A 7,130-nucleotide genomic window follows, 5' to 3' on the forward strand; every position below is an offset into this window, starting at 1 on the left:
CCACTGCAATGATAGAAAAGGATAGGAAAATTAGATGTGGATTACTAAATATCAGATCTTTGTCTTCTAAAGCAGTACTCGTAAATGAATTGATATCTGATAATCAAATTGATCTATTCTGTCTTACTGAAACCTGGCTGGGCAATGAAGAATATGTTAGTCTAAATGAAGCCACCCCTCCCAATCATATTAATACTCAAATTCCTAGAGGCTCAGGCCGAGGAGGGGGAGTTGCAGCCATATTTGATTCAAGCCTGTTAATTAACCCTAAACCCAAACTAAATTATAACTCTTTCGAAAGCCTTGTTCTTAATCTTCAACATCCAACACGGAAATCAGTACAGCCAATTATATTTGTTGTTGTCTACCGAGCTCCAGGTCCGTATTCTGAATTTTTAACTGAATTCTCAGAGTTTTTATCATGTGTAGTCCTTATATCAGACAAAGTACTTATTGTAGGTGATTTTAATATCCATGTGGACGTTGACAGCAATAGCCTTACTACTGCTTTCAACTCATTACTGGATTCAATCGGTTTCAGTCAGAGTGTGCACAAGGCGACGCACTGTTTTAACCACACCCTCGACCTTGTGCTGGCATATGGTATTGAAATTGAGGATTTAATATTATTTCCATGCAGAATCTGGTATTATCAGATCATTTTTAATTACTTTTGAATTCTTGTTACCTGACCATACTAAACCAGATAGCAGCTTCTACACTAGATGCCTATCTGACAGTGCTATAGCTAAATTTAAGGAAAATATTCCTACAGCATTCCAGTCTATGTCGTGCCTTAACATAACAGAGGACCTCTATGTTAACCTCAGTCCCTCTCAAATTGATACATTTGTAGACGGTGCTACAACTTGCCTACGGACGACCTTAGACTCTGTCGCTCCTCTCATAAAGAAGACGATAAAGCAAAGGAAATTAGCTCCTTGATATAACTCCCAAACTCGCAAATTAAAACAAATCTCACGAAACATCGAAAGTAAGTGGCGCTCCACCAAAGTGGAGGAATCCCGTTTGGAATGGCAAGACAGTCTGAAAACCTATAGGAAGGCCCTAAGAAAGGCCAGATCAGACTATTACTCATCATTAATAGAAGAAAACAAGAACAACCCAAGGTTTCTTTTCAGCACTGTAGCCAGGCTGACAGATAGTCACAGCTCTACTGAGCCATCTATTCCTCTAGCTCTGAGTAGTGATGACTTCATGAGCTTCTTTAATGATAAAATTATAACAATTAGAGATAAAATTCATCATCTTTTGCCCTTAACTTCTAACAGTTCATCTTTAAATGCAGGACCGCTAGAAAGAATGACGACTCCCGACATATACTTGGACTGCTTTTATCCTATAGACCTTCAACAATTAATGTTAAAGATATCCTCAGCTAAGCCGTCTACCTGTCTCTTAGACCCCATCCCAACGAGGCTACTCAAAGAAGCGTTACCCGTGGTAAACACTTCATTATTAGATATGATCAATATGTCCTTACTAACAGGTTATGTACCGCAGTCATTTAAAATTGCTGTGATAAAACCTCTTCTGAAAAAACCCACCCTAGATCCTGAGGTCTTAGCAAACTATAGACCTATATCTAACCTTCCCTTTCTATCCAAGATCCTTGAGAAGGTGGTTGCTAATCAGTTATGTGATTTTCTACATAGCAACAGTTTATTTGATGATTTTCAATCAGGATTTAGAAAGAATCATAGCACAGAGACGGCACTGGTGAAAATTACTAACGACCTTCTAACTGCTGCAGACAAAGGATTTGTCTCCATTCTTGTTCTACTAGATCTTAGTGCTGCATTTGACACTATTGACCATACCATCCTGTTACAGAGACTGGAACACTTAGTTGGCATTAAAGGAATCGCACTAAGCTGGTTTAAGTCCTATTTCTCTGAACAATCCCAGTTTGTTAATGTTAATGATAAACCCTCCAAGCACGCTAAAGTTAGCCATGGCGTTCCTCAAGGCTCAGTGCTTGGACCAATTCTATTTTCCTTATATATGCTTCCTCTAGGTAATATTATTAGGAAACACTCAATTAACTATCACTGTTACGCAGACGATACCCAATTATATCTGTCAATTAAGCCAGATGAAAGTGGTCAGTTAGCAAGACTTCAAACGTGTATTGAGGATATAAAATCCTGGATGACCCACAATTTCCTGATGTTAAACTCAGACAAAACTGAAGTTATTGTGATAGGACCAATGCACCACCGAACTTCGTTTTCGAAAGATATAGTTACTCTGGATGGTATTACCTTGGCCTCCAGCACTGCTGTCAGAAATCTAGGAGTTATTTTTGATCAGGATATATCCTTCAACGCCCACTTAAAACAAACCTCAAGAATAGCCTTTTTCCATCTTCGTAACATTGCCAAAATTAGGAATATCCTGTCTCAAAACGATGCTGAAAAACTAGTCCATGCATTCGTTACTTCTAGACTAGATTACTGCAATTCCTTATTATCAGGTTGCCCAAATAAGTCCATTAAGACTCTCCAACTGATCCAGAATGCTGCAGCACGTGTTCTGACGAGAGAACTAAGAGAAGAGATCATATTTCTCCTGTATTAGCTTCTCTGCATTGGCTTCCAGTTAAATATAGGATCGAATTTAAAATCCTCCTCCTGACTTACAAAGCTCTAAATGGTCAAGCACCATCATACTTAGAAGAGCTCATAGTACCTTATTGTCCCACTAGAGCACTGCGCTCCCAGAATGCGGGGCTACTTATGGTTCCTAGAGTCTCTGGAAGTAGACTGGGGGCCAGGGCCTTCAGCTATCAGGCTCCAGTATTGTGGAACCAGCTCCCAGTCGGGGTTCGAGGAGCAGACACCGTCACCATATTTAAGAGTAAACTGAAAACTCTTCTCTTTGATAAAGCTTATAGTTAAGGATTGAGGAGTTGCAGCGTCCACCTAACCCGGCCCACTGCTTCTCCTCGTAGTCATCAGTTTTATATACTGTATAATTAATAATCTAGCGAGAGTAGAGGGAGGCAGGCCAGTACAGCCCGATCCGGTTGGGGAGAGTTCTAGCCTGACCAGGCACCTCTCTTTAACCTGCCTCTCTTAAGTTATGCTATTACAATTCTAGACTGCCGGGGAGGCTGTTCCTCCCTAAGACACACTGAGCTGCTCTCTCATCTCTACTTGTTACTTTTGTATGCATCCTGTCCCAGAAATGCTTGTTACTAATCTAGCTCTGGGGAGTTTACTCCCCGGAGTCCTTTTTTGTTTTTCTTCGCAGAGCTATGCTCTGCAATTCTCTGCATTCCCGGCCGCATCCTGCTGCGTCCTGCTGCATCCGCAGCATCCACCCGTGCTCTGCAGCGCCCGTCACACATCACGCAACGCCCTGCTGTGATGTTCATATGCACAGAGTAGTCAGGATCTGGTATAGGAGACTGCACTACTCAGTATGACACGATGTGCCCTGCTATGACATGAACTTCCACGATAACCTTCGAAGTCACTGTGACTTCTAATGTGACTGTTATCACCACTGTTCATCACGCCCCCAACCGGCCCGTCAGACACCGCCTACCAAGAGTCTGGGTCTGCCGAGGTTTCTTCCTAAAAGGGAGTTTTTTCTTGCCACTGTCGCAATAGCCACTGCTAATGCTTGCTCTTGAGGGAATTACTGTAATTGTTGGGGTTTTGGAATTTATAGAGTGTGGTCTAGACCTACTCTATCTGTAAAGTGTCTCGAGATAACTTTTAAGCACTGTTATGATTTGATACTATAAATAAAATTGAATTGAATTGAATTGAATTGAATTAAGTTGAGTTGAGGCCAAAAAGTTCTATTTTGGTCTCATCTGACCACATCACCTTCTTCCAGGCCTCTTCTGAGTCGTCCAGGTGGTGAATGGCGAACTTCATGCGGGCCTGTACATGTTTCTTCTTGAGCAGGGGGACCTTGCGTGCGCTGCAGGATTTCAATCCATGACGGCGTAGTGTGTTACCAACCGTTTCTTTTGTAACTGTGGTCCCAGCTGCCTTCAGTTGATTCATCAGTTCCCCCCTTGTGGTTTTGGGATGATTCCTCACCGTTCGCATGATCAGGGACACCCCACGAGGCAAGATCTTGTGTGGAGGCCCAGACCGAGGGAGGTTGGCGGTGGTGTGGTGCTTCTTCCATTTCCTGATAACTGCACCGACAGTTGATCTTTTCTCTCAAGTTGCTTTCCGATTCTCTTGTAGCCCATCCCAGCCTTGTGCAGATCAACAATCTTGTCCCTGATGTCCGTAGAAAGCTCTTTGGTCTTGCCCATGGTGATGATGTTGGATGCTGGTTGTTTGGGTGTTGACAGGTGTCTTTTATACAGGTAACGAGGTGAGGCAGGTGTATTTGATGTAGATAATTGGTTCGGATTGGGGCTGTGTCTTAAAGAAAGACTAACTGGCTTGTAGGAGCCAGAATACTTGCTGTTTGTCCAGGGGGTCAAATACTTGTTTTTCCTCATCAGATGGTTATCAATTTTAATAAATTCATATGATGTGATTTTCTGGAATTTTCTTTGGGATTCTGTCTTTCACTGTTAGAATGTACATATGATTAAAATTGTAGATTTTTGCATTCTTTGTAAGTGGGCAAACCTGCAAAATCAGCAAGGGGTCAAATACTTATTTCCCCCACTGTAGATGCGCGTCCACGGATTTCCACAAAAGACCGCGAGGTCGATCACAGATTTACTGATGCCAAAATGGAGAAGGCTACTTTCTACAGAGTGAGCAGCAGCTTTTTGTGGAAGTATGATGACGTGAAACACATTATTTGAATAAAAAGAAAATAACACGGCCGCTGTACTGAAACAGAGAGAGAAAGCAGCAGACGATCACGGACCGACTGAATGTGTAAGCAGCCTAAATATATACATTAACTGACCTCTGCTCTTAATGGAAACCGTCATAATCCTACCATTCAATGATTAGGCTACTAATCATTTGCACAAATTAACAATTGTACTCTTTGCCTTAAAAGTAAGCAGAAGATAATGTTATCTCAGGAAATTTACCATGAAGATCCATTTTCTATAACGCTAGAATATGAAGCGTAAATATCTCTTTCACTCTGTTCCTCCCTTTCTCTCATTGGCTAAAATATTAATTTCCTAAGTTATATTAACTTCCACTACTCGCTTTTAATGCAAAGTGTACAGGTGTTCTTTTTTGCAAATGACAAGTGACACATTGAATGGTTTCATAAAGAGCAGTAGTTCATAAATGTATATTTTTAGACTATCATTTAGTCTGTCCGCTATTATCTGTCACGCCTATTCGCGTTTTTTTATTTTTTCTAGAGGATGAGTTTCCTTCTCTACATATTATATGCCTTGCTCCCTGGTATATATGGACATAGAAAATAAAAACATTGAAGAAATTGCACTGTAAAATCTAGAAACTATAAAGATAATAAAGTGATAAATTCCATGCACACTATAAACATGAATGGAACAGAGTATATTCATCAGTTATTTCCCCCCAGGCAAAATATAAGGTCAAAAACCATTGAGGTGTCCTCTCCCTGTTGTTACATGAATGTACAGTAGCCTACATCACTAGATAGTTACTGGTGCAGTGAACTACGTCTATAATTTGGGAGGATTGTACAGTTAGGATATGTTCTTAAAATTGTACAATCCTCCCAAATTATTGTCCCAGTTTACTGGACAACACAAATTGTGTGCTAAGAATGCCAAATACAATGCACATGGAAGCAGAACAAACATGATCCTTATTGTTAAAGAAAAAAAAAAGAAATTATAAACTAAAATAATTTAAGGTGCATTGGGGAACTATAGAAATTCACAGCATTGTATGTATTGCCCTTAGTAACAGACTTCATTTAAAACTCATTTGAAATGTTATCAGCCTTTTCTAATTATCTCAACAACTGCCATAATATATTCATCAAACTTCTTACAACAATATGAACAGCAGTCTTCATACAGCAATATAACAGTAACAATGACAAATTTATAATTATAAAAAAAATAATGGTCACAACTTTAAATAATAACAGTACTTAAATGAACAGCAATATGCACCTGTTGTATTTTAATCCAGGCTGATAACAAAAGGGTAAAACCACTGCTGAGTGAACAGAAAAGGTTCCAGGATTAAATAAATCCTGGCTGTTAGCCTGGTCAGGACCAGGCTAGCTGCACAGAATAAATCTCCATGGTGATTTATGTGCCTCTGCTTTCGTGAAACCGAGTCAAGGCTAAATTCATCCAGGATAACCAGGAAATCCCGGCTTAATCCCTTATCTTGGTTTTGTGAAACAGGCCCCAGGTGGGTGAAAACATGGAGGCCGAAATAACAAAAGATTTTCTGCTGTTTTCTTATACGAGCATCCAAACAGCACATTGCCAGGTGTTTGTTTGGGTTACCTGCAGGACAACCAACAGGAAAAGACACGGATAATGTGTTGTTTTTTTATACATAGGTCTATTTATTTATAATTTTAAGCATGTTATGTCTGTGTATGTTTCTTGGCAGAGGCATTTGTCCACAATAAACAGTTTATTGTCATTGAAATATGTTCAGTGAAGTCGCCTCCATCAAACCTCAAACACGTCACCAACTGGGAAACTCGGTTATCAAAATCCAGCCTGAGTTTCCCACCTCTGATTCCCACAGGAAGTGACGTGAATGGTGACGTTTTCACTCGGAAAAACGTTTTTCCGATGTCCATGAACGCACAGTAAATCCAAGAGGTAACGAGCAAACAAGGCACAGATGATACAACAGGTGAAAACACATCAGGACGGGGCAGAACAATCAGACAGGCGGGAAAACACAAGGCTGGAAGTAAGACAAGACTAGGGAGGAACACAGAGACTTCAAAATAAAACAGGAAACAGAAACATACAACCATGACACCGTTCCACTTACATGAACAAATAGCCAAAGATTAAAACAGATGCACGACCAGGGGTGATTCTAGGATCAGACCTTTAGGGGGGCTCAGCCCCTAATGAGAATGTGACACGGATACATAGTGCCTTGCTAAAGTGTTAAGAAATTTAAAAAAATGACATCTATTGGGGCTTGAGCCCCCCTTAAAAGGGGCTAAAAGACCACACAGAATAACAA

The sequence above is a fragment of the Perca flavescens genome, chromosome 24 (assembly GCF_004354835.1).
Source record: "Perca flavescens isolate YP-PL-M2 chromosome 24, PFLA_1.0, whole genome shotgun sequence".
Lineage (NCBI taxonomy): Eukaryota > Metazoa > Chordata > Actinopteri > Perciformes > Percidae > Perca > Perca flavescens.